Source organism: Mauremys reevesii, linkage group 8 (genome assembly GCF_016161935.1).
Source record: "Mauremys reevesii isolate NIE-2019 linkage group 8, ASM1616193v1, whole genome shotgun sequence".
NCBI lineage: Eukaryota > Metazoa > Chordata > Testudines > Geoemydidae > Mauremys > Mauremys reevesii.
Genome location: NC_052630.1, coordinates 94,155,357 through 94,179,848, shown reverse-complemented (window position 1 = coordinate 94,179,848; position 24,492 = coordinate 94,155,357). Strand labels below are relative to the sequence as shown.

The following is a 24,492-nucleotide window of genomic DNA, read 5'->3' as shown; positions in this document are numbered from 1 at the left end:
ATTCCAATGCTAGCCCTTATAAGAAGTGGTCTCATGTTGCAAGTGTGGGAGTAACTGTGCAAATGAAAAGACATTATGCTAATTTAGGAGTAACTTATACTAACAAATGTGTGCAGTGTGTGTTAGATGTTGCCGGAAGCCTGAGCAAACTGTGTGAACTGGATGTTTGTACATTTAATATGAGTATTGTGCCTTCTTTCCAGCAAACCTGACTCCTCGGTGTTAAACATTCCAGCCTGTTTCTCTATAATGAGCCAATCCAGAACCCTAGATCTGAACTCATCTGGCATTAAGGGGTTAGAATTCTGGATCCACATTTTGTAGCTCAGGCCCATCTGTAATTGGCTTTTGCCTAATGTTCTAAATGAACGGTCCCCGAGTGTCATGGCTTTTGTCAGAGGAGATAAGAGAACAGCACTGTTACATGACCTTGCAGGGTAGTTATTGATGGACTAGCAGCACCAACGGGGATGGTCCTGGAGAGGTTTGCAATGGTCCTTCATTCCTGTGGGAGGTTGTTTCACAGTCTCTGACAGCCCCCTGAGAAATCTCTCGCACAGATGAGCTTTAGCCTCTGGTATGTCTCAGAAGTGGAATTGTTGACCATGGTCTTCATCTTGGAGTGTTCTATGATCTTTTAGATATCCTGGGCTCAGGCCATTGAGCACCTTGAAGAAATTTCCATCTCTGGGCATTAGAAAAGACAGGATTTTATGTCAAACACCTTATGATGTAAAAAGAGAGATCTGTTAGCCTTGAGCCTGACTCAAAACCCTAGATCATACAGCTCTCACACTTTGGAAGAGTTCAGATTGGCACCCAAACTCTGCAGCTTGGTCCACTATCTAATATTTACATGAACAAGAACAGCAAGTTAAGGCTACAGTTTAAGGTATAGACAGTTACAGAATCTATCAGTCTCCCCCATTTAGGATTTAAGTGAATCCACCAAAGACCAGATGAGATAAGAGAGAAGTTTTGCGCCATCAAAAAATATTGAACAATTGAATGTAATATAGGAGTTCCATGCTTTTGTCTGAAGTAGCTTGCATAAGCCATTGTCAGAGAAAGAGTCTTGAGACAGAGATGGACCAGTAGTCTGCTCTAATTCGTCAATATCTATATTCCAAAACCAGTTCTTTAATATTATTTTAATGTAAATGTTTTGTAGTACACCTACAGCTATGGGCCAACCTCGTTCCCTAGTGCCCAGCCTGACTGACTGGAGTGGGCACGAGGGAGATATTCTGTGTGAGAGGAGGTGGACAAATGGCTTCTCTGTGGCAGTTTTTCCAGCTTCTAGCATGTCCCTCCATGTAGGAAAGACAGGAGGTTCCCTCAGCGTTGGCCCCCACTCCTTTGCTCACTTTCCCGTATCCCCATCCCCACCCACTGCACAAGGATCCTCTGTGGAAATGGTCTCGCCAATCCAGTCCTTGTCTTCTGTAGTGGAACCACACTGGTTCTGCTGTTTGTGAGTCCTCCAAGGCTGAGGAGAAAAGAGCTGGATTTGTCCCTATTTACATGTTGTTTAGAGTAATGTGCACACTAGAGCACCCACACATCTGACATGTTGGATCAGTGACACCGCAGCATAACAAATCTCTTACCTTTTATATTTCTGCTCTCCTGAGGATTCTCCCACCAGCATGCAAAGAATTTATGCACTTAACATCCGTTGACATGACTAGGAGAGACTCTTCTCACTCACAGGCTTGTTCTTTCATTAGGCATCCAATGCTAATGGGAATCAAGTGGAGAATAGATCAGAAACAAACGCCGGCACAAGAAACTACTTAGGGGGCTTGCAGCTCTGTGCTGATTTGGCAGTTTACAGGCCAGACGAATCTTACCCTTTAGAAGCTGGAAGAAAAGGGAAAGAGGAGGATGTCATCCCCAGATCATCCTCCCCACCCCTCGTCAAGAATAAGATCAGAATGGAGAGAAGACTCTCCATTAGATTCCCCTCACCGCAACAGCTGGACCAATGGAGACGCAGCTCACATGCCAGTTTTCCCCACTGCCTTTTGCACCCTTGGTCCCTTCAAATCATAAATGCAGTAAAGTGTCCTGAGAATGTTACAAAGACATTGTGTGTATGAGGTGGGGAGGTAGGGTGGCAGAGAGGGCAAACAGCTAAAGAAATAAGTCTCAGTATCATATGCATTCCTAACAGCAGGCAATACAGAGATGAGCATTACATATTGTATCATGATAACACAGGGAGTTCAGTGTGTAGCAATGTCCTTTGAGAGTTACCCGTACAGTAAAAGTTGAACATTGAAGAGGAAAGAAAATGTTATTAGGAAATGTGGCAATGACTTGAGCCCTTAATTAGATGTCAATGGTATCTCAGAATAAGCAATTTCCCAGTGGATTATCATAGAGATGTGAAATGAATTGTAAGAGCTGCTTTACAAGCATCGGTGGGTGCACACACCTGCTTACAGAAAGGCAAAAGACAGCGTAAATGTCTGGAATATTACATAAAAGTTGTCTGGTAGACCAAGCAGCGCAATTAAAATCCATCTTGCTTAAACGAACCCTGAGTGCAGGTCAAACAAATCTAATTTTTATTGTTCCTTAAGGAGATGTCTGTAGAGGAGACAAAAGAGGGATGCAGCCGCCAGGTTAAAAATCAAGATGCCTTAAAAAATTAAACGTTCACAATAGTGCTACAGCAGGCTAGATAAATGATATATTGTAGTGGTGGTTTAAAACTAATTGATGACTAATGTTGTAATGCATTCATAGCTACACTGATCTGTGATACATCTCGGTCATGCTGAAGGGACACTTCAAGGAGAAAAATTGCTAACTCTTTTAACCTGATGGAACTTGGGGGAAAAATAGTTACTTTAAGTGATAAATGGGAAGGTTGCGACCTCCTAATGTACAGCTGGGTCTTGCGATGCAAAATCAAATTACCATTAAACAGAATGTGATCCGTGAAGGAATTAAAACAAGCATGATCCAGAGCAAAGGTTTCTGTGGAGAAATGCAATGATGCAGTCTGGGTCTGACTGGGGTCCGTCAGCTAACCAGCAGTTTAATAGTGATATGATCAAATTTCTGCAAAACACCAAGCAGTGGGGACAGCCTGGCTATCGAACTGTTGTAATGAGCTGTTATGGATTCATATGGCTTCCAAAGGAAAGTTCATTACATTTGGGACTGCAGGGGAAACTGTAATAATTCTTAGCATTTTTGTAGCAATTTACATATGCAATGCATTCTACAAACATGAACTAACTGGTTCATAAATAATTCAGTGCTCAGCAAAATGTGATAGTTTTGGCTTGGGGGGAATTTTATGAACTTTTTCTTCTTAGTTTTGTCTCACCTGTAGTTCAGGCCCTCCTGGGCTTCGCTCCCCTAGGTTTCACGCCTGACCTGCACTCAGGGTTCGTTTAAGCAAGATGGATTCAAAGCAAAAGTCAGCCAAGATCTGCTTGCTTTTCATGTCTAATTCATGAACAAACATGGTTTCCACTGAAGGCCATAAACTGGCCCAGCTTTGCTCCAAAACTTGGCTCATGTTCATTGAAGGACTTGCTATATCCAGGGCACAACCACCGTCCTGTCTTGAGTTAAAGTAGGTGGGATCCTCATTAGGCAGGAGGTGTCAAAGAGGAGATACCTATATGTACAAGGCCAGGGTCTACACAGTTAAGGACCTTAAAAACCAAGAGCTATCTGGTCAGAATGATCAATCTGCCACTTTCCTCTTACTCAGGGTGAAGAACACAGGGTGGGCGTAATGTGAACATGGTTGCTCAATCCAAGGAGCAAATGCACTTTTCTGCATTCTACATGAGCAATAAGTGACTGAGATGGAGTACTGGAAGTCCTGCTGTGGGGGAATTACAGTAATGGAGCCCTCATGGTCACAAGGCTATTTGTTGTTGTTGCAAGGTCATTACAGAATAAATATGACAACAACCTCCAACTGAAAATAACACTTTGTGCCACAACTGATACATGGATTTCTCTGGAAAGGCTGTCATTAAAAGATTAAAAGTACCACCAAGATCCTTCACTCACTGCCTCTGAATGGGCTCTCTCAATAAGCAGGAGCACGATGACAGAGAAAGCAATCTCATAATGGTGACCTCCACCCATTAGCAAGACTTCTATTTTTCCCAGGGTTGAGGACGATAACAATAACATGTCTATCAGGCAACATACAAGAGAAATTCCTCTTAGATAAAGTAACCTTTTTGTGTGAAGGAAAATACTTGAAATTTTTTATTTTTGTGGAGGTTTTTCTTGTAGTCTGTGGTACTTGTTCTAGACAAATGTTTATATACAGCCTGCTGTTCAGTGTGTGTAATGCTTCCCCCACTGTGCCTAATCCAAAGTGACTATAAATCTGCTACAGGTGCCACTTACGAGACTCAGTTGTTTAGCCCAAGGTGCAGAGGCTAAAACTTTAGTTCTGGATGCCCTGAGTTCAGCCCTTTGAAGGGGGAACATTTTTCTGGATTTTAATATTCTGAAATTTGAAATGTTGTTTAAATTTCAAAATGTAAAATATTCCAATCAGATCTGTTTCTTGTTTGCTAAAAATTTACTGGCGCAAGTTCTGCCTGGTGATTTAGTAAACATTTTTTACAAGAAGTGATGCATGCACAATAATGCCAACGGGTCTATAAAGGAGAATTTGGATGGAGCTCTTTCCCTTCATCCGCATATTGTACCAAAACTAGTGTAACAGCTCCTCCTTCTCCTCAGTAAGATGTAAGGTGGTCTTTTAGTAAAGCTTAGTGTTGACCAAATGCTTCTTAGATGGTCATTGTTTTTAGAAAAAAAGTGAAAACAAAATAGCTTTAGTTGAAATCATTAACCCACGCTTGATTTAAGAGCCATATAATAAGCTACACAGGAGAGGAGAAACTGAGCAATCTCCAGCCATGGCCGCATCCACTTTGATAGACTCTAATATCTGCTGGAAGAGGTTGAGGTCGTATTCTATGAAACTCATGCTTTAACTATTGCCGAATATGACAGTCGTGGTGTTGTTTTCAATCCTTCCTTTACTACTTCAGGTTTCTGAGGTGATGTTTTCTCCCTTCCTTAATATATCAAGTTTACTGATGTCTGCATTTGGATCTCCGATATTCCACATAATTCTTTGCTGCATCCTTTGAAGTGCTGCTGAAGCTGATAGAAAGCACAGTGGAGTCCATTTGAGTCCCCAAATTGCTGGCTGCGGCTGCTCAGGAAAAAATCCAACCACCTTGCTGCTGCTGAGAGATGGTAAACCGGGGAAAAGCAACAGAGGAGGTGATGTGTGGAAGGGAATGTCATCCCCTTTAAAACTAGAGATGAGAACAGTGAAGGAAGTGCTGATCAGTGGCAGTTGCGAGAGTAGACGTTCTTTCCTTTCATTTATGAAGCAACGTAGATTGAGAGCTCTTTAGGGGCAGCGATCATCTTTGTTCTGCATTTGTACAGCACCTACCACAATGGGGTCCTGGTCAATGACTGGGGATGCCATATAGTGCTGCAAAACCAGTAATAAATAGTAATGTATATGCGATGTTAACTGGCATTTTTAAAGAAATCCATTTTCCCTTGGCTTACCAAAGGAAGCTCTAGCAGGAAATAAAGAATGCTCTCGGCCTGTGACTGGGCATTATGTTCCACTGTTGGGCATTTTTGCAAGTTATAGGGCCATTATTTTCTATTTCTGATCTTGAACTCCTATATACGCTAATAAATAATATGGAGTACAAAATAGATCTATTGATGGAGAAGGATATTTGTAGGTAAAATAATTCCCATGTTATTTTGATGCCCAACAAGCACTGTAAGCAAGGAAAATGTGCAAACACTTATCATTCGTATAAACAGCACTGATGGAGTTGCCTAACCAGCCTTGCCATTCTCCCTACTTTCAAAATTAATCAGATTTAAAGTATCCTAAAATAAATAATAGCAGCAATTTATTTCCTTCCTCAACATTTTCTCCTCCTTCATTACCATGCTTCCCAGCTATGGTTAAAACAAAACACAAAGAAAAATATTTGCTGTATTTATGAAATTTTTGTCTGCACTATTTATTTCACTTTCATTTTTTCAGACTGATCATTGCATTAAGAAGCTGAGTAAAGCCGTTATGGTTTTATCATTGCTTCAGAAAGAAAAGCTGTATGATCCAGAGATTAGCTTCTGGAATGTGATTCTGAAGAATGCTTAAAGCATTTTTCTTCTGCTGCTTGTGCCTGATGCTGGAAGAAGCTCTGAATTTGTGGCTGTCTTGTATCAGGTCAAAGTGCCTTTAACTTTTGCATGTATGATGTAGTTTATTTTTCATAACTAAAAGTATTTTAAATAGTTGATAGCATTTGCTCTACCTTGATTTGTAAGAAGACTGTTTGCTTGTCGACTCAAAGCAAGAACGCGAGCGGGAAAGAATAAATTGTATGTACGTTGGTCAGTTTGTGCTTGATTACCATAATTGTCCTGATCAATAAATGGTCTTGATGTTAACACAAAGTCAAGAAGCTAAAAAGATCCACTCAGTATTACAGTTCTTATATGGAGCTCAGCAATGAGCTTGAGCAGATGTAACATTCACCAGTTAACTTCTCCTCCTCATTATTCTCCTCACCACCCTTTCCAGGATGCCACATCCTGGACCCCACTTCAGCTGTTTGTACTGCTCTGGCAACTGTAAAGCTAGCAGAATCAGCTCCCTGAATCCTTTGCTGGCGTACAAGTACCATGGTGTGCAACCACCTCTTCCCAGTGCCCAGGACAGGGAATATTCTCTGGTGAAAGCAGGCATAGCCAGGGGGTTCCTATGCCATTACAATCCCTGGTTTCTGGATCAGGCCCTTGGGGCCATGGGCATCTCAATGTAGAATAACCATAAGGTTGCTCTTATTTACACCAGAGACTAGCCTAGCCCTAGGATTAGGTGAGTGTTATGATAGCTTACTACTGCAAGTGTCTCCTCCTTTCCCCTGGTCTTGCATCAAGACCAGAGGATCTGACCCTGTGTTCTTAGTTCCTTTCCCATATATAAATTCTGATTCTTCTCACTTATACAACAGTGTAAATCCAATGAAATTTCATCAGTATAAGTGAGATCAGAATTGAGCCTATAGCATTTAAAACTGCTTTTAAAATGCCCTAGAATTAACATCCCATATTTGCCTCCAGGCTCCCAAGCAATAAATTCAAGCTGGAAAATAGGTTTTGTTAAATTCATCTCAGATTAAGCGGAATTTCCTGGATCCACAAATTGCTTCCGACTAGGCTTTCTGTAATTGTAGTATTTAATGTCCTTAGGACTGCAGTATTTTGCTGTGACCTCTTACCTATAATACATTTCTAAATAAGAGAGAAATAGTAACAGGTTGTAAAATTTCATATATACAAAACGGATCCAATGAAAGTTTGTAATATCTGAATATTCTTAAATGCAACAATAAAACAAAATAAAAAACAGAGCCTCCAGCTCTTTCTCTTGTAGTCTTTTCCTTGACATGTTTTGGAGAAAACTTGGCCTAAACTTAAGAGGAAACCCCATAATTGTCCCTTAAAAGTTGAATTGCGTCAGTGTAGATAAGACACAAGGCCAAATTCTGCATTGGTGTAACTCCATCAGCTTCGGTGATATTACACCACAAATGTATCTGGCCTGTGGTATACAACTAGTCCCCTTGAGTCAGGACTCTTGGAAGCAGGACTGTATTTTAATTATAAACAGACAATTTGTTTTGGATTGAATACAGAGCATGAAAATGTAACTGCTATAGGCACTAACTACATATATGGATATATTATCCCTGTATCACTAGTGCTCTTTAGTTTAGTTGTCCAGGTTTTGCAGGTGGCTAACTGACCTTACATGCTTTTTTTTTTTCCTCCTCAATGTCTGAATGAGCCCCAGTTGTATTTAAGATTACACAAAATTATAGTGCTGGCTGAAGCCTTTTGTTGTACATCTTGCAATCAATTTAGCAGAAGAGCAGTTTATTGTTTGCAAGGATGCTGTATATTTCAGTTAACCACCTAATCGCTGGAAGAATTTTTTTTGTTTTGTTTGCAAGCTAACAGATGTTGAACCTCTGACTGGAGACTCTGTTCACAAGTGTCTGAATACAAAAAGGCATCGCAGGAAAGGCATGATCTGCTTTAAAGGGGGGAAAAAGTCCCATAGTCATTGAAGCTGTTAGAACACTGCTTGAAATGCGTTAAAGCCATCTTCAACCTCTTTTCATGTTGATCAGATTTTGAAATCAAACAGTGGGGAAAATGTGTAGAGTAGCTGTGAGGTAGGAAACTTCCTCCAAAAAATTAGGAAATGAAGAGAGCCGGTCCATATATATCATTTGTAGAGGATATGTTTGAGGGAGATGGCAAGATCTTTGGATACTTTTTCATTACTGATAGGTTGTTAGTACATTGTATGGTAGATCAAAAACAAAAAGAATATACTCCTTAGCATATGCACAATGTGTCTCAGGTGGCATCTGATCAGGATTCATCCCTGAATTTGCTCCGCTGGTTGGATCATTAGCTTCCCCGGCCCAGGCCAGGTACTAAGGGGAATGTGACATGAATGCTGATCCATGTCCCCCAATGAAATTACTGACATGAGCTGGACACAATTTGTGGTACAGTCCTGGCAAAATTTTGGATGAAAGTATTTACCGTCTTTTGTGGTTTTTAGCGTATTGTGAAATGTAAAGAGCTCAACAGATTTTCAGAGCTTGGTTTGTGAAATCAACTTCCAGCTCAACAGCTTGCAAAAATGTTGCAAATCAGAGCCAAGTGCAAATTTATAATATGATGTATAAAGAGACACAAACCAGGCGACTTGGGAATGAAATGGCAAGAGACTTAAGCACACTGGTTTGATATCCAGAAGTTGCATGGGAATCTGTAGATTCACCATCCCATGATTCATTTAGCACTGGGAGACAAGCTGAGACACCAAGGTGCTGAGGGCACTAGGTAGACAGCAGATACCAGATCTTTCCACTGAGCAGGAACAGGTGGGGACCCACATCAGCTCAGTTTTCTTTTGGATATGCTCTTACTGGGCACTAGAGAACCTTGAGTAGGCCCTGTTTACTCAGCAAGAGATGATGGGCCATTTCACCTCTGTGCAGCAAAAGGTGAATACAGTCGGTTAGATGACCATGCATGGAGCGACAGTCAAACATGGCATTACTTCTACTACATGGCTGTCAGTGGGCTCCTTCTCTGGTCCTGCACTGTGATCTCTTCTTCCCTTTCCACAATGAATGAAGATGTGGAAGGTTTCCAAGAGGGGAGCCAGTTGAGGAAAAATTTCTAGCCGTTTCCAGCACTCAGAGTGAAGGCTCTGAGTTTGAGGATGAAGCAAAGGTGGTGGTGGTTTTTCATTGTTTTTTATCATGTGGCAGCAAATAAGCCAGCCTGTTTGCTATCAGGATCACTGATTCTTATAGCCTTTGTACTGTGACTTCAGGACAATAAAAAATATGTCCCCTAGAATCCTTAGGTTCTGGGCTCCATGGATGACACCTGAATACTGAAGGTGTCATCAGGAACATGCATCGCTAATTCATGTGCCAGCTGGCTACTTATTAGGCTGCCTCTCTTGAGGTAGGGTTGCCAATCCTTCAGGATTGTCCTAGTCTCCAGGAATCAAAGATTATTATTCAGTTAAATATTATGTGATGTGATGAAACCTCCAAGAATATGTCCAACCAGAATTGGCAACCCTATTTGAGGATGGGAAATAAGATGAAATCAAGTGTCCATCCAGGGAGACAGGTGGGGCAGACCACGTGCAAGATCTCAACATTTTGGAGGATCTAGAAATTTGTTGGATCAGTGTCCTGTTTAGATCAGCTTGTGGTCTTTGTATTCAAACTCTTACGCTGAGAAAACTGAGCAGATGGATCACAAGCACAGGTACTTAATCATTATTTCCCCAGATATAGTTAAAGCTGTATAAAGCTTTGGGGTTTCCCTTCTTTGTACTTTTAGTATCTGAGAGCAAGTTTAATATCCCTCTGAAAAATCCCTATAGGAAATGCCCTTTTCCCTCGGTGGTGCATTCCTCATAGTTTACAATTCCACTTAAAATTCCCTTAGTTGTCTTCATTAAAGCCATCAATTGTTATTACTTCCCTCTTTTTTGCCTGTCTGTATGAATAGCTCAAGCCTAGTGACACAGGAGGGGTCTGATGCTAGGTGCTCCCCAATCTCAACCTGATATATCAGGACTAGCCCGCTTCCTAGGATTAGGTCCATAATAACCCCAGACTCTGCAGGTTGTTTCACAAGCTGCCTAAGTAAGCAATTCTCCATGACCCTTTATGCATCCTTTCTTCTCTTTAATTTTTGCCTGATTGTTATCCCAATCAATAGCTAAGTAATTGAAATTCTTTATGATCAAGGACCTCGTCTTTTTACAGGCATAACTTATCAGGAAAAGAATTTTCTTATCTGCTTTCCTTCTTTTTGCAATTGCATTGGTTTTATGTCAGTTGTACATGTATATAAGAATACATAGCAAGGTTGTAGATAATTATGTATACAAACAGCAAAGAATCCTGTGGCACCTTATAGACTAACAGAAGTTTTGCAGCATGAGCTTTTGTGGGTGAATACCCACTTCTTCGGATGCAAACTCATGCTGCAAAACTTCTGTTAGTCTATAAGGTGCCACAGGATTCTTTGCTGCTTCTACAGAACCAGACTAACACGACTACCCCTCTGATACTATGTATACAAAACCAATCATCAAAAATTACATCGCGCATACAAGACATTTCTTTTCATATATACAGACCCTGGATTATTCACTTCCCTGCTAGATCTGAAAAGACTCTTGAGACAGTGGGCCAGATGCTTAGCACCACTCTACCTGCTTTCAATGACGCAAAGCAATTCTATAGCCAGTTTTACCAGCCCCTTGAAGATTCCACCTCTGTTGGGGAACATGTGGTTAGTGTAGAGTTGTGTTAGTGGTACTGTCTCCGCCATCCTTAGCCCCTGGCTCAGGGGTGTGGCCGAGGGAAATGTGCATGGCTGGGTGGTAGTCCGTGTGCCTTGGGAGTCCCTGATTGCCAGAACAGCTCTCAAACTGTTTTAATTTGTGCTGACAAATGGAGACTAGTCCTAGGACCTGGGGTCCTATGATGGGGTTTACAGACCCCTCACTAACATTAAAGGAGTGGTGGAATAGTACTGGGCCAAGGAGGCTCTGCAGCTGCCAGGCTGGTTCCCTGTGGAGGACCTGCTTAAAAGGGGAGCTCTGGCAGTCAAGTGGGGGTAAGAGTAAGGGAGAGACTGGCTGCAAGAAGGCAGGCAGGTAGTAGCTGCTGAAGCAGAGCCATCTATGGGGGAAGACCAGGACTGAGTAAGACTCATCTGGGAGAGTGGGGAACTGATCCCACCCCCTTTGCCTCTTCTCTTTGACTAGGGGGAACAACTGGACTCTGGGAGTGAGCTTGGAAGCTACCTTCCCCCTCTCACCCAACCTACTAGGGCTCTAAATTACTGAGACTGTGGAAGGAGAAGGATGGGCCCACATCCCCTAACTGAAGGGAAACAGGGAAGGTAGGAAGAGGCTGATCTGGAGTAGGAGCCAGAGGGGTCTGAGCCAAGGACTTTATTTTTACAGTGGAAACCTCTGTACCAAGCTGCTGCTGCACCCTCTGTAACTCTCACTCAGCCTCCTCAACTCCTTCCCCATCCTTCCTGTTTCCTGTCCTTTCAGACTCCCAACACCCAGTGCTCCCAGTTCTAATAATTACAAGCACATCTAAACACCACACACTCCTTGCGTCTCTCTCCTTGATCCTGGACCGGGACGGAGTGAAGGAGGGCCCAGGTCCTCCTACCCTTCCCTAGTCCCCCCAGCCATCTGAGAGATCCCGGAGGACTCTGGCCCCAGCGTGAAGCCTGCTATAGGGCGATAAACGTGTCTTAGGGCGATAAACGTGCCTTGCACATCCCCACCTATCCTCTGGTCTTGCACTGAGCACGGTCTGGTCAGACTGGATGATCTTGTCTAGTGAGTGTATTTGAGAATTGCGGACGTGAATGGCTAGATAGCTAGAAGGTGTACTTCCTTCATCTGTGCCTAAATGCTGATATTGTTTTCCAGTTATTCATTTCTGATAAAGGCTCAGATCCTGAAAATACTCCCTCCTATGGAACTCCCATTGACTGCTAAGTCAGGTCCAAAGACAGCCTTTCCATCAGAGCTTCTGTGGGCAATTTGCTCAGCCATTCTGCATATGATTTTATTACTGATACATAAAAACACATACATGCATGCACATATGTACTCCTGCAATGACGGTCCACTGACACAGAACTGTGGGCATGATATTGCATATAGTCAGTGGAAGTTTTAGTACTGATTTCAGTGAGACCAGGGTTGGACCCTTAATCTCCAACTTTTCCTCAAGCACACAGGAGTTTTCATTCTCTCTTTTCCTTCTAGAATAAGTCATTTATCTCTATCCTACCTTTGACCTCCCTCTTTGATTGCAGTTAATGGAATTGTCACCTTTATGTACTCATGTTCCATTTCTCAACCTGTCTGGACTTTGGCCTCCAAAGGTCACAACTGCTAGTGAAGTAATATGATTAAGTGAGTCTTTTTAGACAGATTTATGCAAAGAGTTTCTTCTCCAGCAAATGTCACATCTAGTCTAGTTCTGTAAAAGAGAATATTTCAAAGATGCCAACTGTCATTGGAAAACACTAAATTGTTCTACAGCACTGGTTAAAAAGACTATGGAACAGATCACACTAAGGCTGCTTTACGCCACCTAAGGATCTGGCACTACTGCTTACAACAGTATTTTTTAAATAAGGAAACAAAGAAAACGGAACTTTTCTTCTACATTACAAAGAAGAGCTTTCACTAGTTACCATGTAATTAAAAGGAAAAGTGATGTATTTTAAGAGTGCCTATCGGGGAGGGCATGGATCAGCATTCATGTCGCACTCCTCGTTAGTACCCGTCCCGGGCTGGGAAAGCTAATGATCTAACCAGCGGACCAAATTCGGTGATGAAACCTGGTCGTGTGCCACCTAAGGCACATTGCACGTATGCTACGAAGTGCCTATCCATAATCCATGGAGGTTGGGGAGATTTTGAAAAGCAAAAGGTAAAACTTCTTGTTATTGAAGTTTTCCTGAATTATACCAGGTGGTAACATTTGAAATAAAACAAAGGAAAATTCAGTTGTCTTGCATGCCTTGCAATACACTAGATGGTACCTTAGAGGGGCGGCTCTAGGCATTTTGCCACCCCAAGCACGGCAGGCAGGCTGCCTTTGGCGGCTTGCCTGTGGAGGGTCCGCTGGTCCCGCGGCTTCGGCAGGAGGTCTGCCGAAGCCGTGGGACCAGCGTAACCTCCGCAGGCGTGCCGCCGAAGGCAGCCTGCCTGCCGCCCTCACGGTGACCGGCAGAGCGCCCCCCGCAGCTTGCCGCCCCAAGCACGCGCTTGGTGTGCTGGGGCCTGGAGCCGCCCCTGTACCTTACAGAACAAAGAGGCAAATATCTACAGTATATTTTATGACTTTATAGTTATGTTTTGAGATTCTAGAAGGTTCAATGCACACACGACTGTGCTTGCTGGGTTTGACATGAAACAAAAATATAATAATATTCTGCACTGATACAACACCTCCCAACCTCGGATCTCAAGATATGCTTAAAACAGTAATTCCTTAAGCCTCATAACACCCTCAGTGTTGTCACCTCTTGTGATTTTATTGTGAGCCTCACAATATTTGGTGTTTTACTTAAAGCTGCAGAACATGGAGTTATGTGACTATGTGAGAACCTCAGCTTACATTTTAAAAATGTATGTTTTTAGCCCTCCTGATTTTGGAGAAAAGCTTGAAAATGTGACTCAAATACATCCTAAAGGCATGGAAATAAGAAGACAAATAAACCCAGAATCTGTTTTATAAAAATCACATGATTTGTAAGCCAATCTCATGATATTTTTAGGCTTGCGTATGATGGTTGAATGCTTGATGTTGCCAATACTGCACACCAGAGGTGAAGATATTGTTATCTCTATTTTATATATTGGCTAGCAGCCAAACTTTCAAAAGTGGTCACAATTCTGGGTGCCTCCATTTTTTTGGGTGCCCAACGTGAGTGTCAGGGTTCCTTCCCCTGACTTTAGGGTAGAGACGTGGGGACCTGCATGAAGACCCCCTAAGCTTATTTTTACCAGTTTAGGTTAAAAACTCCCCAAGGCACAGATCCTTCCTTGTACCTTGGATTAGGTAACGCTGCCACCACCAAGTGATTTAAACAAACATTTAGGGATGGCCACTTGGAGCCCTACCTTCCCCAAATATCCCCCCAAGCTCCTACACCCCTTTTCCTGGGCAGGCTTGAGACTATATCCTCACAATTGGTACAGGTGAACAGAGACCCAAACCCTTGGATCTTAAAACAATGAAAAATGAACCAGGTTCTTAAAAGAAGAATTTTAATTAAAGAAAAGGTAAAAGAATTACCTCTGTAAAATCGGGATGGTAAATAATTTACAGAATAACAGAAGACTCTAGAACATAGAGGATCTCCCCTCTAGGCAAAACCTTAACATTACAAATCCAGGGATAACCTCCTTCTAGACAAGGAAAATCACAGTAAGCTAACATAATAAAAGTAAGCTAACACATTTCCTTATTATTACTAATTCTAATTGAGTTGGATTGCTTGCCTTCTTGATCTGTCTCTGGCCAAAGCCACATGAGACAGACAGAACAAAAGCCTCCCCCCTACCCCCAGATTTGAAAGTATCTTGTCTCCTTATTGGTCCTTTCGGTCAGGTGCCAGCCAGGTACTTGAGCTTCTTAACCCTTTACAGGTAAAAGGATTTTGTGCCTCTGGCCAGGCGAGATTTTACAGTACTGTATACAGAAAGGTGGTTACCCTTCCCTTTATATTTATGACAGTGAGATACCTGGATGTCTGAAACTGGGCACCCAGCAAATGGAGACACCGAGAATGAGTGGCGGCTCTTGAAAATATTAGTCTGTCTTTGTTTCATTAGCAATGAGTGATACAGCAGTCAGAGCTGGAGGAAAGAGATCTTTATTAACGACACTAGGAAGCCAGTATTCCATGCTGATAGTGTGTGTGTGTGTGTGTTAGCAGCCTGACCTCAGCTTGCACTCCTGGGACCCTGGTGGCACATCAAACTCAGTTAGGGTTGCCAGGAGTCTGGTTTTCGACAGGAACACCCAGTCGAAAAGGGACCCTGGCGGCTCCGATCAGCAGTGCTGGCCGGGCTGTTAAAAGTCTGGTCGTTGGTGCTGCGGGGTTAAGGCAGGCTCGCCCTATCTGTCCTGACACTGTGCTGTGCCCTGAAAGTGGCCAGCAGGTCCAGCTACTAGATGGCGGGGCCACAGGGCTCTGCATGCTGCCCCCGCCCTGAGCACCGGCTCTACATTTCCATTGGCTGGGTGGGCAGTGTCCGCGGGCGAGAGCAGTGCACAGAGCTTCCTGGGCTCCCCACCTAGGAGACAGACTTCCTGGCTGCTTCCAGGGTGCAACGCAGAGCCAGGACAGGCAAGGAGTCTACCTTAGTGCTGCTGACCAGGAGCCGCCCAAAGTAAGCCCGTGCCCTAACCCTGAGACCCAACCCCCTGTCCCAGCCTTGAGCCCCCCCAAACCCAGAGCCCCCTCCTGCACCCCAAATACCTCATCCCTGCCCCACCCCAGAGCCTGTACCCCCAGCCCAGAGCCCGTGCCCTCTCCTGCACCCCAATGCCCGCCTCAACCCATAGCCCCCTCTCGCACTCAATCCCTCGGTCCCACCCCCCCAGCCTGGAACCCCCTCCTGCATCCCAAACCCCTCATCCCCATCCCCACCCGAGAGCCTGCATTCCCAGCTGGAACCCTCTCCCCCTCCTGCACCCCAACTCCCTGCCCCAGCCCGGAGCCTGCTCCCTCACCCTGAACCCATCATTTCTGGCCCCACCTTGGAGCCCGCTCCCCCAGTTAGAGCCCTCACCCCCTCCTGCACCCCAACCCCCACCCCAGCTCAGTGAAAGTGAGTGAGGGTGGGGGAGAATGAGCCATGGAGGGAGGGGGAATGTAGTGAGCATGGGGGCAGGGCCTCGGGGAAGGGGCAGAGCGAGGGTGTTTGGTTTTGTGTGGTTAAAAGGTTGGCAACCCTAAACTCAGTCCCTCCTGAAACCATCTCTCTCCAGTCCCACTTACCTTACCACATTAAATAGGGCTGAATGAAATTCAAAATTCCCTTCCTGTGGAAAATTCCAACATTTGTTCTCATTCGTGGAATGGAAATTCCAAAAAATTGAGATATAGAAATGTTGAAATTTTTTTTCAAGATTTTTCATTGAAACAAAATATTGTGACATTACCAAAATCAAAGTGTTTAGTTTTTGTTTGTCACACTGACCTGATTTGTTTTGAATCAATTCAGTATTAAACTGAATTTTCCCATTGTGGCACATTGCCTCATTTTAGAAGCCCAGTGGCCCTATTCTCCCTTATGCGGTAGATATCCCGGCTGGACTACATCTCCCATGAGCACCACACAGAACTTGATCAGAGGGAAATCTACATTGCATTATTGGAGATGTTGTCCTCCAGAGAGCACAGCCTGTAGGCAATAATGGGGATAAAAACTACAATTCCCATAAGGCAATGTGCTGATAAGGAAATGCAGTTTGACGTTTTATTGAACTTAATCAAAACAAAATGTTTTGGGCCAGTTCAACAAAACTAAATATTTCAATTTGAGTCAAAATGATCCAAAATGCAATCATTCATTTAGATTTTTCCAATGGAAAATTGAAATTTTTGGGGCAAAATTTCCCACTGAAAATTATGATTTTGTGGAAACTGATTTTCTGACAGAAAATCATTCTAATGGAAAATTCCTGCCCAGTTCAAACATTACATGACTAGCGAAGGTCACAAAGTGATTCATTGGCAAGATTGGGAATAGAACGCACAACTCCTGACAACTAACTATGGGCTCTAACCATATGACAACACTCATCTTTCCACGAGCAGGGTTCTTCTTGCAGTATTTGTGTCTCTGCGAAAATGAGAAAATTCTAGGAATTTTGTAAGAATGCCTCCTATTACAAGATTTCTTTCCAAAGAATATTCAGATAACAGAATGCATGTACTATGGCTACAGCTGCCCTTTGTTCCTTTTTTCAGGGAGCTCTCCCCATTTGGATAGTACTATCCTATCCCCATCTCTTAGGGGCATTAAAACAAACCTTAAACATACTCAGGATTGACCACTCACGACATTGTATTGTAACTTTTGACCCGCAGGGCAAAAGTCTCAAAGATGGTAGCCCTCCACACGAGCACCAACCCACAGCTCACAGTCATGGTTTGCTGATTTTGGCTACTGTTATATATTTTTGGCCCGATGCTGACAATGCCCATTTCAGTGCCCGTTCCCTGGTTCAGAACTAGGCTTATATTTTGTTTCCTTGTGTTGATTTTTCTTTGAGATGCTATATGGCTTCTGTGTTCACTAAGGGGGAAATACTGTCCAAGCTATGCCCAGAAATCCCCCTGGATTTATGCAGTCTCACAAGATTACAGGATTGTAGCTGCTGGCAGAATTTGGGCTGCATTATAATTTTATCAGTAGTACTTTAAAACCTAGTTCTCCTCTTTGATTTTTTTTTTAAATAAAAGAAAAATACGTCTCTCCTACTGAGACAAAAATACTTCTGTCATTTGAATTCTTGACAAGGTATAACACACACTTCTGTTTTATAGAGCAGTGCAGCTTGAGAGCTATTACGAACAGTCAGCAGATCCTCGTAAAAGAGTTCAAAATGAAGTACTATAACCAGGTCCAGAATGAAAAACATACAGCTACGCCAGTCAGTACAGAGCTTGCTGAGTGCTCAAGCAGATTCAAAGAAAGCAGAGAGGAGAGTTTCAACCAGTTGTGGCTTACGTTCAATTAACCAATCAGAAAATGCATTACAAATGTGCTCCAGCCAAGAGAAGAACATGAGGCTTTCTGGCAACTGCTAGCAGTCAGGAAATTGCCCTGTGAGGAAAATTGTGGTTTCTTTAAACTGCTGTCTGCGTACCCACTGCTAGCTAATATAATATTTCAGTTTGGACACGTAAGTGACCACTGTTCTCCAATCCAAACAATGATTAGCTGTGTAGCAAAGTCGTAGATCACTAATGCATACAACTCAGGGTTTTCTTTAGGCAAACATGCATGGTAGGCCTTTTACTGTTGCTCTGCTCTTAGTTCAGACCAGTAAGCCTTCAGCTCTCCCAAGCTGAGGGCCCCTTTGGTACTTCTGGAGGCTTCCCTCTAAAAATGTGGTGATAATTTTTCTTTTTAAAGAAAGTTGAAATGTTAATGTTGTGATGATTAGATAGAAAATCCAATTACTTTGCAAACTCTGATGTTTTCTACCTGGTCTGTGTATCTACTCTGCATTCTTTTAGCACACCCTTCGTGGTAGTATCGGGCACCACTTGGTGTCCTCAGACCCCAGTGTGACCGTCTCTGTTTTAGTGAATGATTCCATGGACTGTAAGGAGGTTTTATTTAGAAAATTGTCTGTTTTGTGCCTTCCTCATATAAAATGTTTCTGTTTTAAAAGGTATAAAATTCAGTTACTAGCAAGGGTAGCGGGAAGATTGCTTATCTGTGTGAATAACCACTGGAAATTATTCGAAGTGAAAAGGATTTTTGAAATCATGTGTGTGATCTGTTTATTTCTTGCATGTATGTTACTCAGGTTGGAAAGTAAAATTAAACTACCGGTAGTTTGTTCTTAGCCATTTTCAGCATCCTGAGGTCCATGCACCTAGTGAGATGGTACAAGATGATTCAGGTTGTCGGTTCCCCCAAAATTGTTTTTACTGACATTTTCTTAAAACACGGCCTCCTTATTGGGTGTAATATAATTGAGAGTGGGCCTGATTCTGCGATGTATTGACTGCCCTCACTTCCCATTCAGTCAGAATTGAGAGTACTTGGAACCCCTCAGGAAGTGCTCCACATCTTCCAGGATTCGTCTCAGCATGTCTTTAACCGTCATAATATTTTTATTAACAAAATCTGATATCAGAGTAGTGCTTCATACTAAGTTACCCTCAACTTGTTCCTGAAGTGTAAATGGCGGCAGCCAGTTTTCAGCAGATAGGCACAAGAGATACGCACTTCTTTGCGGTTTTGCTTAGTGGATCATCCTGATCTTCGGGGAAGCTCCCAACAACATGTTGCTTGTATATTGGCTCTAGTGGGATTTTCTCTTTCTTCTGAAAAGTGGAAACATTTTGAGACACCTGGTTATCGGCATAGGAGCTGAAGGCTATTTAATAAAATTAACCTGAGAAGCCAGTGGCTGGAAACAGTTTAGGAGAAAGAAAATATAAGGGAGTGGGATGAGAGAGAGACCCTGCTGAAGAACTTAGAAAGGGCTGGGACTCAAAATTTCTCCCAGACTCCTAAAGGAGGTCAGTTGTTCCATCATACTTCAATTTTCCATCCTCCTGCATTCCCTGTCCTGTAAGACTGATCCTTCTAATTTAGTAAAATATAGTATTAAAACATGTTTAAAAGGGTTTTTCCAACACTTACTAGTTTCCTCTCCTACATGAACACACACTGGGGTGTTGAGACAGAGCCCTTCTCTTTTCCCACAGCCTGGGGTGTACTCCTCCATTGGACAGCTGCCACTACTTGGGGATCTAAGAATTGGAGCAGAAATTTGTTGACAGGGTCAAAGAAGAGGGAACTAGAGCTACACCATGACTTTGAATATGGAGCCTCACTTGCTTCTGCAGTCCTCGTCTGTGTTCTGTCCTGTGCTGCAACCACGTCAAAGGAGAAATGCCAGAATGTTTTTGAAGAGATGATCTGTTAGAAAATTATGGTCATTTTGGACAAATAACTATCCATCCCCCAAATGAGTGATCTGTCCTCATCCGTCCTCATCCACTCCTCTCCTTGTGACTCCTCCGTAATCCCTTTGCTTCCACATCCTTCTTAACAGCTCCTTCCTTGCAAACCTACCACTGTTGGACCCATGTTCTCTCTGTGTTAGAGCTGGAGTTCTGATTCTGACCTATTTCTGAGCATCCTGAAATGTTATGGAACAAGAAGAGAATGATTATACTATGGCAGGGCCGGCTCCAGGCACCAGCATTCCAAGCAGGTGCTTGGGGCGGCAATCTGCAAGGGGCGGCAGTCTGTGTGTTTTTTGCCCCCAAGCAGTGCGCCGAATTGCTACCACAGACGGCGGGGGCAGTCCGTGTGCCATTAGGGCGGAGCCATTAGGATGCGCCATTAGGGCGGAGCTAGGCCACAGGCATCTGGCCTCTCCAGCGGCTGGCTCTCCACTGAGCTTTGCAGCGGGGTTTTTCTACTTCCTGTCCTGCGCTATGACCTCTGGGGGGCGGGCGCAAGATCCACTGGCTCCGCCCACGTTGGTATTAGGGGAGGCTCGTTCCTCCACAGGGCTGTGGGGTATCTCACCGCCCTGCTACAGGGTGTTTTTCTGTAGGGTTAAGAGTTACGGACGGGGGTGTCAGTGTTGTCATTCTCTTATCTCCAGCTCCCTTGAAAATTGTTCTGGGCTTTGTGCTACCAGAAGTTTTCTCTCCGGTTTCATCTGCTGAAGTGGGGAGAGCACCCAGGGTGATCACAAATAGTTCTGTCCGCCTCCCTGAGGACTTCAAAAGAGGAAGCGGGCCTCCAGTGGTCTGACCCACATCTCCCACAGCTTCTCATTGAGAAAGGGAAGGCTGCATACAGGTCCCTGAAAATCTCTGAGGCGCACAAACTTACAAGCTTTGGTCTTTCCTCTCGGAGGTGTTCCGTGCTCTGTGGGAGAAGCCACAGAGCACGCAAGGTTGGAGGATTACTAAGGAGGGAAATCTCTTTATAGAATAGAGCGGGCCAGGGAGTGGGAGAAGACAAGTTAAAAACCTTATTCAGTTCAGATAAGCATTTGAGGTTTGTCCATCACGGTTAGGGATTCTAGCATGCAGAGAGAGAGATGCAGACACATTACATATGTACAGTGTGTCCTGTTATTTGATTTATGTGCTGAGTACGTGTTTCTCTTAAATTAGCCTAATGTGCAACCTTGCTTCTTCCTAAGTAGTTGTGACAGGAACTTCAAGGCCAGAGTGTTTAGAATTGCAGATTGTCTGGCAACCCAAATAAATGTTTAATCTTAATATGACAAATTACTTAAGGCTGTCACTCTTTCCAATTACTATGCAAGACTGAACGAGTACTGTATAGTAAACTTTGGATTTGACTACAGAAATATACTTGCTCCTGGGCTGAAAGTGTCTCAGCAGAAATGGTTTACAGCATGTCTTTAAAAATTGATTTAACTGTTACATCTATTATTGGTCTTGGCTTTCCAGTATCTGCCATGGGTTATTATAGACAGTTGGTTCAGATGTTGTTTAAGTGGTGGAAGCTTGCTGGGAAATACAATGGATTTCAGCCAATATGCTAATTTTGCTATTTTGTCATTTTGTAGAATTGTGAACTCAGGGCAAATCATTTTATAATGATTTGCTGATGTAAATAAACTTACAGGGGAAATTCATCCCTGAGGTAACTAAGTTATTTCCACCGGAGTTATGCTAAGAATGAATTTAGCCTATGATTCTTCTTCTTTCTCACGCCTATTATAAAAGAGAAGGGAATAAAAACACACATTAAAATTCAGGAATCTTGTAACTGCCTCATTGACATTGTTTTATCCCTCCTCCTGCATGGAGTAGGTTACAGTGATTGCACAGAAAGGTTCTTCTCAGTACTGGTACTTACTAGCAGTAGGCTGCCCCATGTGGATCTATGCGTTATTTAGAGTTCCTTATCTCCTGTTGGCTAGTCTCACAACTCTCATGGAGCATTCAGATTGTAACCTTTCTTCTTTGACATGATAACTGCCAAACCAGCATCTCCAATCTTGGTTCCAAGCGCACCATAATATCACATAGACTAGGTTTGATGGCCAGCCACACTGTAACAGCTTTTCTAAGCAAAGGTTGTGTCCTGGCATGGAGTGATCTTTGCCTTCTCTCTTCCTGCTGAGCCCTGTCCACCGCTCCTTAGGTAGCAGCTTCCTGCTGTTTTTAAGGTTAAAGGGGAACAGGTAAAGACATGCACTTTACACAGTGGCCAATGGGGTGTAGGGTAAGGCCCAGTGTGTTATTTCTTGCATGGGAAAAAGGATGGGGATGGGGAGCAGGCAGAGTGTGATGGAGAAGGGACCAGGAAATATGGAGCAAACAAGGCCAGATTAATCCAATACACACTCCTAGCCCTAAAATGTAATTGTCCTCTCTCTGGTCTTCATCTTTTAGACTCAATGCACTGCTGCTGCTCAGGGATCAAAGGCTGCAAATCCCTGTCTTTTCTCAGAGCTGTCCTTAGCCAGTTCTGTAATTCCTACTCCACCCACAAGCTCTTCATTCTTGCCACTTCTCATGGGCACACCACTTCTCCACTGGGAACGTATGGGAAAGAGCAGTAGTTCCTCTCCTGGGACAACCAGCATAGCTGTGGCTGCTGTACATGCTAGCTGGCTGGTTGGCCAGGCAGCCACTACAAAGGGTGATCCTGCCCATCTGACTCCTCTCATTGATCTGGACACAGTGGTCAAGGAAAACAAACATGGGGGTGGATTTTAAGCAGCAGGCCACAACTTTATTAAATGTAAAGCGAGGAGGGGCGCTACCTATCCTGTCACCCAGACTCTCACATATCAGGCATTCTAACTAGTTCCAATTTGGGTGTTATAGGGCTTCTACCACATAACCCGTAACTTGGGGTGGACCCTCCATAGCTACCCCACCCCCTCCGCAGAAGGTACAAAAGGGGGAGACCTTGGCCACAATGTCTCCCCCATCACACATCAGTAAAATTCCAGGTCTTTTAGTTCTGGGAACTAAACTGTGCTGGAAACCGGTGCTGAACTAATATCCTTACCAAGTACTACCATTAATTACTAAATCCTATTCCTGTTTAACTCAACTTTGCCTCCAGAATGCTGCAATGAAGGTAAACAGACCAGGCCTGTGCCAATTTGCCCCCTACAGAATGAAAAAATTCCTTTCTGACTCCAAAATAGGTGATCGGTTAGACCTTCAACATCTGCAAACACAACTCCGAAGCTACCAGTATGGGGGAAGGGGCTGCTGAAAAAGAACAAAAGAAGACTCCACATGACCCAAGCTAGGGTTTAAATTAATGAAAGGGGAGAGTGAGGGACCATTCAGCTCCCCTCATCATCAGACTGGCCAATGAGTGGCTGGAGACTCGGGGGAGGGAGGGGCATGCCCCAGTGTGTGTTCTCCTACCCTTCCCAATGGCCCCATCACCAATGGCCCCATCAAGTTTTCCACCTATCGCGGTTGGTGGGTGGCACTGTTGTTGTTCTCCTGCTTTCCAGCTGTCTAATAGTCATCATTTATTGTTCCCTTGTTTATAAAAAGTCTTCAGTCATCCCGTCAGGCAGCAGAAATACTACCACCTGCCCAGTCACAGCTCACGAACAATGTATTGCAGATCTTTGAGGTGACCTGGTTGGAGACACCTCATAGGCTGAGATTTGTTCATCTGAACTGATCATTGAATTGTTGCAAATAGCAAATCGGTTAGTAGAGATCAGAGTGTGCTCTTGAATAATCCCAGTTCAGAAAAGAAGGGCAAAATTTGCACCTGTTATCATTATTATTTGTATTGTGGAAATGCCTCGCGCCTTAGTCGTGGGCAAGGACTCTATTGTTCTAACAATTTGATCAAGGGCCTTCTCTTTGCATGCAAACTCAGGAGAAGAGCTTTAAGAAGGAGAGCCTCAGCATTCTGTTTCACTACAGATTGGTTTAATTATTCAGATATTAGCTTTATTTTTCATTTGGCAGAGTCTGATTTTTGTTGACATCTGTCGTGCCAACATCTCTCAGCTGCTTGAGTGAGATTTCTCTGTAGCCAGTGGAGTTTGAAAAAAGGTCAATTATTGGATCCCTCTTGTCCTGATAGTTTGTTTTTTTTAATTATTTCAGTTATGATCAGTGTTGGCAATTCTTGTACATTTTCATTTTTTGCAGCTATGTTGCTTTTCTGTTGCTTCAGTGATTGACTTGGATGATGTTGTATATTTCAGAATGGCTCTGTGGGCCAAATTTTGCAATTAGTTACTCTGGTATAAATCAGGAGTGCCCCAGACTTACACCAGCATAGGTGAGACCAGAGGTTTGTTCTATAAGTACTTAAAACTTAAAATCTTTTTACTCTTGCATGTCTATAATGTGATACGGCTCTATCCTCAAAAAGAGCAAGGGATACTTGTGGCACCTTAGAGACTAACAAATTTATTTGGGCATAAGCTTTTGTGGGCTAAAACCCACTTCATCGGATGCATGGAGTGGAAAATACAGTAGGAAGATAGATATACACATAGAATGTGAAAAAATGGGTGTTGCCATACCAACTAT

The 24,492-nt window shown here is 43.3% G+C and overlaps 1 protein-coding gene across 5 annotated transcripts in view; it reads left to right on the top strand.

Annotated features, from left to right (window-relative positions):
- Positions 1 to 24,492, top strand: part of FGGY (FGGY carbohydrate kinase domain containing) — a 365,851-nt gene that overhangs the window by 141,282 nt on the left and 200,077 nt on the right. Inside the window, exon 1 of one of the 5 annotated variants that reach the window (XM_039486502.1) lies at positions 18,046 to 18,131. The exons of the other annotated variants lie outside the window; for them this stretch is intronic. The gene's annotated coding sequence lies outside the window, so the exon portion shown is untranslated. Of the gene's footprint in view, positions 1 to 18,045; positions 18,132 to 24,492 lie in introns of those variants that run through there. 5 annotated transcript variants of the gene reach the window in all.